Raw genomic sequence first — 10,401 nt, forward strand, 5'->3', positions numbered from 1 at the left:
TATGCCTGTCATCTCAGCACTAGGGAAACTGAGGCAGGGGATCATGAATCCCAAGAGAGTTGAACCTGGGCTACAGTGAGACTCTATCTCAACAAAGCAAAATGGAAAGAAAAAAGACGTGTCCCCAGAGGACAGATGATGTGCGTCTGAGGGCAGGGTGATGGGGGTCTCCACAGGGGTGCACAGAGGGCACACCCCAGAGACTGAATCTGTGTGTTACTTCTGTGTGAACCACGTGTACACAAGACTCCAGAGGAATCCCGTGTGTCCTTCTGCCTTTATATCTCTTTTATCTCTTTTTGAGACAGAGTCTCATATACTCCAAACTTTCCTCAGACTCACCATGTAGCCCAAGGATGACTTTGAACTGATCTTTCTGCCTCTACCTTCCCGGCCTGGTCACATTCTGCAGCTCAGGCTGGCCTTCAACTTGTGATTCTCCTGCCTCAGCCTTTGGAATGCTGGGCTGACTAGCTAGAACCCTCCTCAGGGGGCCATGAGGCCATCTCTCCCACCTTTCAGGGCCCGCCCTGAGTTGGAGAATTCTGTGCCACCCCAAATCCTCCCCTGGGGCCCCAGCCGAGTGGGCCGCTCTTTTCCCTCATGCCCCAACCTGTCAGATCCTGCAGTCTGGGCCAGCCTGCCTCTTGGGCCCCACGTGGAAGGAAGCTTCAGAGTCCCCAGGGCTTGGGCCTCTGGGGTGACACCTCAGTGTGGCTTCGACCCCGATCCCATGTACACCCCAAACCGGTCGGGAAGTGGCGATGGGCCACTCCAGCGCCCTCCCTGGCCTGTGCCCGTCACCCATCTCCCCTAGCAGCGTTCAGAGGGCACATGGGGGTTCCGTGGCAGTCTTTGGAAATGTTGGAAGTTTCTGGGGAAAACTGCGCCCGGAGCAATATCCGCCGCCCTGACCCGTGCTGTGGCACGGTGTTCGGTGTGCTCCGGGGCCCAAGGGCCTCTGTCCTGCCCTGCAGAGGCCAAGTGGCAGTCCGACATTGCCCAAAGAGGCTGGGGTGGCCACACAGGGCACCCTACCCCTCCTTGGCTGCGTTCTGTTCCTGGCCCCCTACCTGGGCACCAGTCCAGGCCCCGAGGCAGGGCCCGGTCCCAGGGAACAATGCCACCGTGTTCCTGACGGTGGAGGGGAGGTCTCAGGATGAAGAGGGAGACGCACACAGAAAAAGGGAAGGATGGGGTGGGGGAGGGGGCTCTTTCTCAGGGATAGCCCCGTGGCTCTGGAGTCTCCCAGAGGTCCCTGGTGGGCGGGGGAGGGTGCCGGGAAGCCTGGAAAGGGGAGGGGCCCAGACTCAGGGGTCACCTGGCCTAGAGTCAGACACAACAGCAAGAGAGGCTTGGGTGAGATAAAAGGAGGGACTTCCTAGACTGGAGAAGGTGCGGTGGAGTGAAGATTCCTGCTTGGCAGGACCCCAGAGTACCCAGGCCCATGCCCACTCCGGATATGGAGAAAGTTGGGCCTGAGTTGGGGGACAGGAGAGAGCGCGGGGCGGGCCGCCTCGGGGGCACATGACGGCGGCGCCCGCCCCGCCCCGCGCCCGCCCCCTGCCCGGCCGTGGGGGGAGGAGACGCGGAGGTTTTAAAGGCGATCTGGGCCGGCCGGCGGGGTGGGGCGCGGCCGGCGTCGTCTCGCCCGCGCGCAGCCCGGCTCCCCTCCCCCGCGGGGAAGTGGGGTCCGACCCGGGAGAGACTCGCGGGGCGCGGGCGGCGGCAACTTTCCCGCGCGGGCCGGGGAGCAGAGAGGGGCCGCGACCGGCCGGCCCGGGAGGCGGGAGCTGGATCGCGCTGCGGGCGACAGCAGGTAGACTTCGGGGGCCTGAAGGCCTGACCCCGGCGTGGAGCAGCCGAGGCCACAGCCCTGGGTCCTCACGACAGGCCCGATGTCCTGTGCTGGCCCCAGGCTGACCTCTAGATTTGCAGGCCACCGAGCCCCTGAGCTGTGCGTGACCTTCCCGCCCGGCCAGGCCCCACTGGCCATCTGAGTGTCTAGGAAGTGCCCCGGCTCCCTGTACCTGCCCCCTTCCCAGCCTCCAGCAGCTGCCCGCCTCTGGCAGGGTGGCCCGAGAAGGTAAGTTTAAGGGCTGGAGGACCCTGGCACCGGGCTGTCCCCGCCAGCCCAGCCCGAAGCTGGAGCGACCCGACAGGTGCGCAGGCTTCCTGGCGAGGTGATGCGGGCTCGCCTGGGCCGCTCACCCACGCACTGTGCCTGGGACAGCCTGGGCACATGTGTTCACACCACCACAGTGCCGGGAAGGGTGGAGCACTGGGACAAGTGCTGTAGGGAGCGTCGCAGCTCTCTGTCTTTGTCGGAGGGGCCCCCTGAGAGCATCCCTAAGACCCCCCAACTGGTCAGGCCTTGCTTGAGGACCTAGTAGGGGGCCTTAAAATAGCTGTGGGCCCAGCCCAGGGCTGGCACGCGGCGCATATGCGTGACAGGGCGTGTCCAGGGGGGTCGGGCCTGTCTGCGCTGGCCCGGCCTCTGAGCTTGGCAGATTCTTGCTTGCTGGAGAGAGGCAGCCAAGGCGGATGCCCCACGAGGCACCCCCATGCCATGGCCACCCTATGCCTGTTGCAAGTGGAGGCCAGATGTTCCCAGCAGGCCCCAGCTAGCCCCATCCGTCTGCACTTTCCTGCCACAGGCATGTGTGGGAACGGGAGGGTCTCCCTGGAGCACAGGCTGAGTCGGAACAGTGTGTGGCCCAGGTTGGCTTGGAACTCACTGAAGTACCCTTCCTCAGCTTCCGAGTGTTGGGAACGCCAGGACGCAGCACCACCATGCCTACCCTATTCAATAGCAGCATCGGTCTAGTCTGTTTTGGTTTTGGTTTTGTAATTGTTTGTTTTTTGAGACAGAGTCTCAGGCTAGCCTCAAACTTCTGACGCTCCTGTCTCCACAGCCAGAGTGCTGGGATCACAGGCCTGTACCACCTCTGGCCTCCGCAGTGCTGATGATTGAACTCAGGGCCTGCGCGTGCCAGGCAAGCACTCTGTTATCTGAGCTACATCTCCATCCCTTTTTAGCTGATGGAGACAGGGTTTCTTGTAGCCTGGGCTGGCCTCAAACAAAATCAACAATGGTCTTGAGCTCCCCAGTCCCTGGCCTGCATCTCTCAAGTACAAGGATGATGGACGTGGACCACCAACCCCAGTTCTTTTCTTTATGGAGGGAGCGTAGACAGTGCCGGGTGTCTCCACCTCAGTTTTTCCATCTATAAATGGGAACTTTTGGAGAAGCAGTGTAAGGGCGCATACCCCGACCCTCCAGTCTCCCGTATGCTGGTCAATTCATCTCCGGATGTCCTGAGTGGACGTGGAGGTGTGTCTTCATAGCTGGTCATGGGGAAGGATTGAGGGTGGTGGCGTGGGCGTGAGAATTCTTGGGCAGGGAAGGACAGAGCCATGCCGGGCATGGCTGAGTCACACTCTAGCGGCGCCTTGCCTCAGGCTGCTGGAGCTGGCGCCACCCTGGGTGTGGCTACTGAGCTGTGGCCCTGGGCAGAGCAGGGTTGGGTGGCCAGGATGGGCACATGGGCTTTGAGGGGCTGGGGGAACAGATTTGGGATATGCCCTGGTACCTACCTCCCTTTTGTCTCTAGAGTAGCCTTCTGGGACTGGGGGTCGGTCACCTAGCCACAAGTTCGCTTTTCAGGGCTCAGGAACCTTCGACCTAGGGCCTGGGAATGATAATTGTTAATCTTATTTAACAGAAGAACCTTTTTGAGGCATGACCCCATGTAGCACGTGTTGGCCTGGAACTGGATAAGTAGCCCAGGCTGGCCTTGAACTCCTGATCCTTTGGCCTCCACCTCCTGAGTGCTAGGATTACGGGTGTGTACCATTATGCAGGATTTGTGCTTAGGATGCAGCTCAATGACCCTGCACACTTTGTGCGAAGCAGGTGCACTCTATCTACCCCAGTCATTTTGGGGGTTGAGACAGTCTCATTTCATAGCCTACCATGGTCTCGAACACATGGCAGTTGCCCTGCTTCAGCCTCCTGAAGGGCAGAATGACAGGCGAGCCTCCCAGCCTGACTGGTTCCTGGAAGATTTGGCGTGTTAAGGGAGTGAGCCAGAGCCTTGCAGGAGACTGAGTGATGGAGGCCCCTGCTCCCATCTCCTGTCCCAGGCTAAACCAGGGCCTGGGATGAACTTCACCCTGTGGACTCTGATTGGCTTGAGGGGAACTTCAGAGTTTGGGGATGTGACTCAGTGGTAGAGCACTAGTGTAGCGTGTGCCAGGCACTGGGTCCGTCTCCAGCACCGCAAAAGGAATTTTAAGAAATGGAGTAGGGGATTTGGTTGGACTGTGGCTGGCGGGCAGCGAGGGTGGGACGTGGCTGTCGTCTTTCCCTATTTATACCCAGTGATTCAGCCCTCCCTCACCCCTTCCTGCGCCCCCTCCACTCCCGGGTAGGCACCGGGCCCACCCACTTGCTCGTGCCCTGCCCCCCAGCCCGAGCGGGTTGTCTGCCCCTGCGTGGGGACGGCGGCGCGGAGGGCAGGCATCTGCGCCGCAGGTCGGGCTGGCCCGGGCCCAGCCGCCAAGCTCCTGGGAGAGTCTGGGCCATTAGCGAGCGCTGGTGACCGGGGCGGGGGCGGGGCGGGGCGGGGCCTGCGGCCCTCGGTATTTTCCGATCCTCCTGCTCCGCCAGGGTGGAAAGTATTTGAGGATCAGGCGGGGGACGGCCGCAGGGCCTCTGCCCTGGTTCCTTCTCGGGGTCCACTCCGGGTCCTCCAGAGATGCCGAGGGCCTGTGGGCTGTGTGTACAGACACGGGCTGGGGTGCAGGAGCGCCAGACCCGCCCTGGTGCCCAGGGCCTCCCGCGCCAGGACCTCTGTGGCCCCCTCCTGTGAGACAGGGGCACAGTTCTGGGTACAGGGTGTCCCAGCTCTGGACACCTGCGTGGTAGTGCCCCTCCACGCCAGACACAGACCTCTGGTGAGGATGGGAGTGGCCTTGGCCGCAGCCTTGGGCTCTTTGTAGGGGAAACCCCACAGGAAACCAGCCTGGCCAAATGGCCGCCCTTCCCGTTCTAGTCCCTGGGACGAATATGCTGTCTCACTTCCGGAGGTGGCTGGGGAGGCTGCCCAGCCGGAGGCCCTCGGCTGCCCCCAGACCCCAAAGGGACAGAGCTGGGCTGGGGCCTGGTGGGAAGGAGGGTAGCCAGCGTGCGTGCGTGCGTGCGTGCGTGCGTGTGTTAAGGGAGACACAGCAGGACATCTCAATCCCTATTCCTCAGAGAGAGTAATGCCAGATCTAGCCATTAGGATCTGCCTGTCATTAATGATATGACAGAATCCTTCTGTCCTGGTGTCCCCTGTCACCTAAGGACTATCTCAATTACTTAGGAAGTAGAGATTTTCTTAATTTTTAAAAAGATTTATTTTACTTTTATTTTTGTGTATGTGTTCGGTATGTGCATGTATGTGTAGGTTCCTACACAGGCCAGAAGAGGGCGCCAAATCCCCTGGAGCTGGAACCACAGAGTACTGAGCTGGGGAACCAACCAGTTTCTAATCTCCAGTCTCCACCTCCTGAATGCTGAGATTACAAGCTTGTACCATCACACTTCATTGATATGGTACTGAGGATGGAGCCAGGCCTGGAGTGCTGGGCCAGCAAGTTGCCATTAGGCCTCACCCCTAGTTGTTTTTTTTTTTTTTTTTTTAAGTAAAAATTATTGCGGGGCGGTGGCACAAGCCTTTAATCCCAGCACTCGGGAGGCAGAGGCAGAGGCAGAGGCAGAGGCAGGCAGATCTGTGTGAGTACAAGGCCAGCCTGGTCTACAAAGCGAGTTCCAGGAAAGGCACAAAGCTACACTGAGAAACCCTGTCTCGAAAAACCAAAAAAAAAAAAAAAAAATATTTAGCCGGGTGATGGTGGTGGTGGTGTACACCTTTAATCCCAGCACTTGGGAGGCAGAGGCAGGGGGATTTCTGTGAGTTTGAGGCCAGCCTGGTCTGTGGAGCTAGTTTCAAGACAACAGGGGCTGTTACACAGAGAAACCCTGCCTCAAAATAAATAAATAATAAATAAATATTTATTTTGTGTGTGGGTGTTTTGTCTGCATGTGTGTCTGGTGCCTGCAGAGTCCAGAAGAAGGTCCCAGACTCCCTAGAACTGGAGTTGCAAACAGTTGTTAGCCACCATGTGGGTGCTGGGAATGGAACCCGGGGTCCCCTAGAGGGGGAGGAGCCAGTACTCTTAACCACTGACCCATTTCTCTAGCTCCCTTTCTTTTGAAGCAGGGTCTCACTTGTTAGCCCAGGCTGGCCTCAGGGTTGAGTTACCCCTCCATCCCTCCTGGATGCAGGGATTACAAGCCCATGCCATCACACCAGGGTCTGAAATAATTTATTATTGCTGTTTTGCAGATAAAGACTTGTCCCAGAGAGGCTGTGTTCTTTGACCATGTCAACCGGCAGAGGCTGCACAGCTCCCTCGCAGGCAGACAAGCTCCAGAGTTGAGTTCGCCTAGCAAAGGCCTTTCCCTCTCTCCTTTCCCTTCCCTTTTTCCTTTTGAGAGGGCCAAGACCCGGTCCTGGTGTGTGGCATGGGCTATTTGAAAATCTTACCCTCTTCCTCAAGAGTCATTGGAAACTTTTGAGTGTGTGTACGTGTGTGTGCCTGGTGTCCTCCGTCATCAAAGACATTGGATCTTGTGAGACTGAACTTACAGATGGTTGTGAACCACCATGTGAATGCTGGGAACTGAACTCAGGTTCTCCGCAAGAGCAAAACGTGCTGCTAGGCATGGTGGCGCACGCCTTGAATCCCAGCACACAGGCAGAGAGGCAGGGGGATCTCTGTGAGTTTGAGGCCAGCCTGGTCTACAGAGTGAGATCCAGGACAGCTGGGGCTACACAGAGAAAACGGGGGCTGGGGGGATGGGTGGAACAAGCGTTCTTTACTAAACCATTTCCCAGCCCTTACCGTGTTTTCTCAAACAAGGTATCTCACTGGGACCTGGAGCCGGACAAATAGGTGCTGCTGGTGGTTGTGAGCCCTAGGGGTTTTCTAGCTCTGCCTCCCCAGCACTGGGATTTAAGTGTGAGCTTCTATGCTTGGGGATAATGCAGTACCTTGTGTTTGCATGGCAATCAAATTATTGACTGACCTATCACCTCAGACCCTGAAACGTTTTAGAGATGTGTGTGTTGTCTGGTCTGTGTGTGGGTTTGTGCATGTCGGTGTAGTGCCCTCAGAGACTAGAAGACGGTGAAACCCCTGGAACTGCTGTTCCAAGCAGCCTGGTGTGGGTGCTGGGAGTCAAACTCAGGTCCTCTGCAAGAACAGTACATGCTCATAACCACCAAGTCATTTCTCCATGCTTCATCTGAGACAAGGTCTCACTAGCTCTGGCTGGTCTCAAACGCCCTACATAGTCCAGGCTGGCCTTGAACTCACAAAGATCTGATTTCCTTTGCCTTTTAAGTGCTGGGACTAAACATTCCTGATAGTTTATTTTATTATATGGGTGTTTGCCTACATGTATGTATGTGCACTATACATGTGCCTGGTGTCCACAGGACAGAAGAGAGCATCAGAGCTCTTGGAACTGGAGTTATAGATAGCTGTGATTGTCATGTGGGTTCTGGGAAGGGAATGTGTGTAGATCCTCTGCTAGAATAGCAGCTGCCCTTAACTCCTGAGCCGTCTCTCCAACCCTGAATTTAAAAAGCATTTTTTAAAAATTTACCCTTATTTGTGTGTGGTGTCACAAGCACAGAGGACATCTTGCAGGAGGTATGTTGTTTTTCTACTATGTGGTTCTTGGGGTTTGAGCTCAGGGCATTGGGCCTGATGGCTAGTGTGTTTACTTGCTGGACCTTCTTTCTGGCCTCTGAATTTTTTTATTTTTTTTATTTTTTAAAAAATTTTATTTATTTATTTACTTATCTGTTTATCTATCTATCTATCTATCTATCTATTTATTTATTTTCCGGAGCTGAGGACCGAACCCAGGGCCTTGTGCTTGCTAGGCAAGTGCTCTACCACTGAACTAAATCCCCAGCTCCTGAAAATTTTTAATTGGCATGAAGGAAAAGCTATTCTACATTGGGTAGGCCCTAAATTCTGTGGCTTGTCCTGGTACTGAGTGCCAAATAGCTTCCTATCAGTAAATTAACACTGGCCTACCTGGTAGAGGGTTTTGTTGTTTGTTTGTTAGTTTTGTTTTGTTCTTTAAGACTAGAGTCTCAGACTATAGCGAAGCTTGGCCTAAAACTTATTATGTTGCTAAAGCAGGCCTTTATTCTTGGCAGCTCTCCTGCCTCAGTCTCCTCAATGCAGAAATGAGTTTGAGCCACCAACTGCAATTCTTCTTGGTCTGCTTTACAGATGGGGAAACTTGAGGAACAGGGACTTAAATTTTGCTGAGGTATTGGGATGGAGAGGCCCGCTTCCCCCAGCTTGGGTGCTGGGTTGGTTGGGGTCGGGTGTGTCTGAGGTGTTGGTGGAGAAGACAGCTATGGAGGCGTGTGTGTGTGTGTGTGTGTGTGTGTGTGTGTGTGTGTGTGTGTGTGTGCTGGAGTTCCCTCTGCCCTTCAGGCTTCTAGGAAGTGGCGCCAGCTGGGGTGAGGTCACTTCCTCCCCCCAACCGCCCACCTCCCTCAGCTTCCTCTCTCCACAGCCCCATTTGGTCTTCTTTGGGCTCAAAAGCGAATGGAACCCAGCTGGGAAGGCTTCGCATCCTATTTGACCTGTTAGGACTTTCTGGGCACCTCTGGCTTTGTAGGGCTGGGGCTGGTGGCACTCCTGGGCGCCCAGCACCCGGCTGGCTCACTCCTTTTTCCCTACTGATGCTCCTCTGTTGGAGGCTTCTTCCCTCCTGGAAGCAGATGGAGGGCTGGGGTGTGGTTCAGTAAGCAGAGCTTAGGTTCTGTCCCTAGCACAGTGTAAACAGGGTGTGGTGAGGTGAGCCTGTAGTCCTAGACTCCAGAGGTGGAGGCAGGAGAATCACCAGTTCAGAAACTGCCTCAGCTATGAGACCCTGCCTGAAGTAAATAACAAAAGACAAGCTGGGCAGTGGTGGCACACGCCTGTAATCCCAGCACTCGGGAGGCAGAGCCAGGCGGATCTTTGTGAGTTCGAGGCCAGCCTGGTCTACAGAGCGAGGTCCAGGACAGGCACAAAGCTACACAGAGAAACCCTGTCTCGGGGGAAAAAAAAAAAAAAAAAAAAGACAAGCAGGAATATTTCTAGTCTCATTCTGTCTCCTCTTTCTCCCCATAGGTGCTACACTCCGATCCACCTTCACCTGCTGTCCCTCACTATGCCTCGGCCGGCTGGGGTTCCTGGCGATGGGATTTGATGCCAGTCACAAATCACATTGCCAGGGATTTCCAACTGACCCTGTGCTCTGCCTTGGGGGCTCCTGTTGCCAACAATGCCTATCCTGGGTACCAGGTGACAGGGAAACCCAGCATGACAACGGGCCTGAGGAGCAGGGCTTAGCTGCTTGTGAGCAAGGTCCACAGTGAGTCGTGTTCACAGTGGCTAAGTTCCGCCCCACCGGGCCCATCTCCTCAGACGCTGCTGCCCACCCTGCAGGCCTCCTCCCCGGGCTCCGCCTCCTGTGCCTACTGAGCTGAAACAGTTGATTCCAGTGCACTGGCTCAGTTCAGCAGGAACAGGAGTCCAGCCCCCTAGGAGCTGGCACCCCTGCAGAATGTCTGCCATGACCTGAGACCTGGATGGAATGGGGACCTGGGAGCAATGAGGTGGTCGTTTGTGCCTAGGCCCAGCTATCCGCTGTAGGCCCTTCCTCTAAGCCTGCATCTGGGTATCCCAACCCACACAGCCACACCTTGAGATTGTTGTGGTTCCCTCAAAGAACAGATGGACGATCCTTGCATAAAAAGGCAAGGCAGTTGTGTTCCCTCAGGGCCTGCAGCTCTTCCTCTCCTAAGCCCAGTGGGGCCCAGGCACCACCCCTTATACACACCTTCCCTGCAGTCAGTTACCCAAGAGGAAGCTGCTTTAGGCCCTCTGACCGTTAAATGCCAACTCCCAGCTTCCGCAACAAGGCACTGACCCTATCCAGTGTGCCTAGCACCTCTGTGAGGCCTGCAGCTTTCCACTGTTGACAGTGATGCTGGGAGCAAGGTCCACAGGCCCTCAAAGGATATGAACAGATCTTCCTCCTTCCTCTGGTGTTGTGGCTTGTTGGAGTAGTCTCCAGGCTGCTATCCCCAAACAGACTGGATGCAGACTAGTTGGCATGGGGCCGAGTTCTACTTCCCAGATCACCCAGAGTCTCTCTCCACCCGGGGTAGGGGCAAATGGAAGCTTGGGTGGAGGAAGAGAGGCGGGGCTTGTTTTGAACGTTGTGCCTGTTTTCCAATTAAATAAAAGCTGCCCAGCTTCATTCCTTAAAGT

Source organism: Onychomys torridus, chromosome 5 (assembly GCF_903995425.1).
Source record: "Onychomys torridus chromosome 5, mOncTor1.1, whole genome shotgun sequence".
NCBI classification, from domain to species: domain Eukaryota; kingdom Metazoa; phylum Chordata; class Mammalia; order Rodentia; family Cricetidae; genus Onychomys; species Onychomys torridus.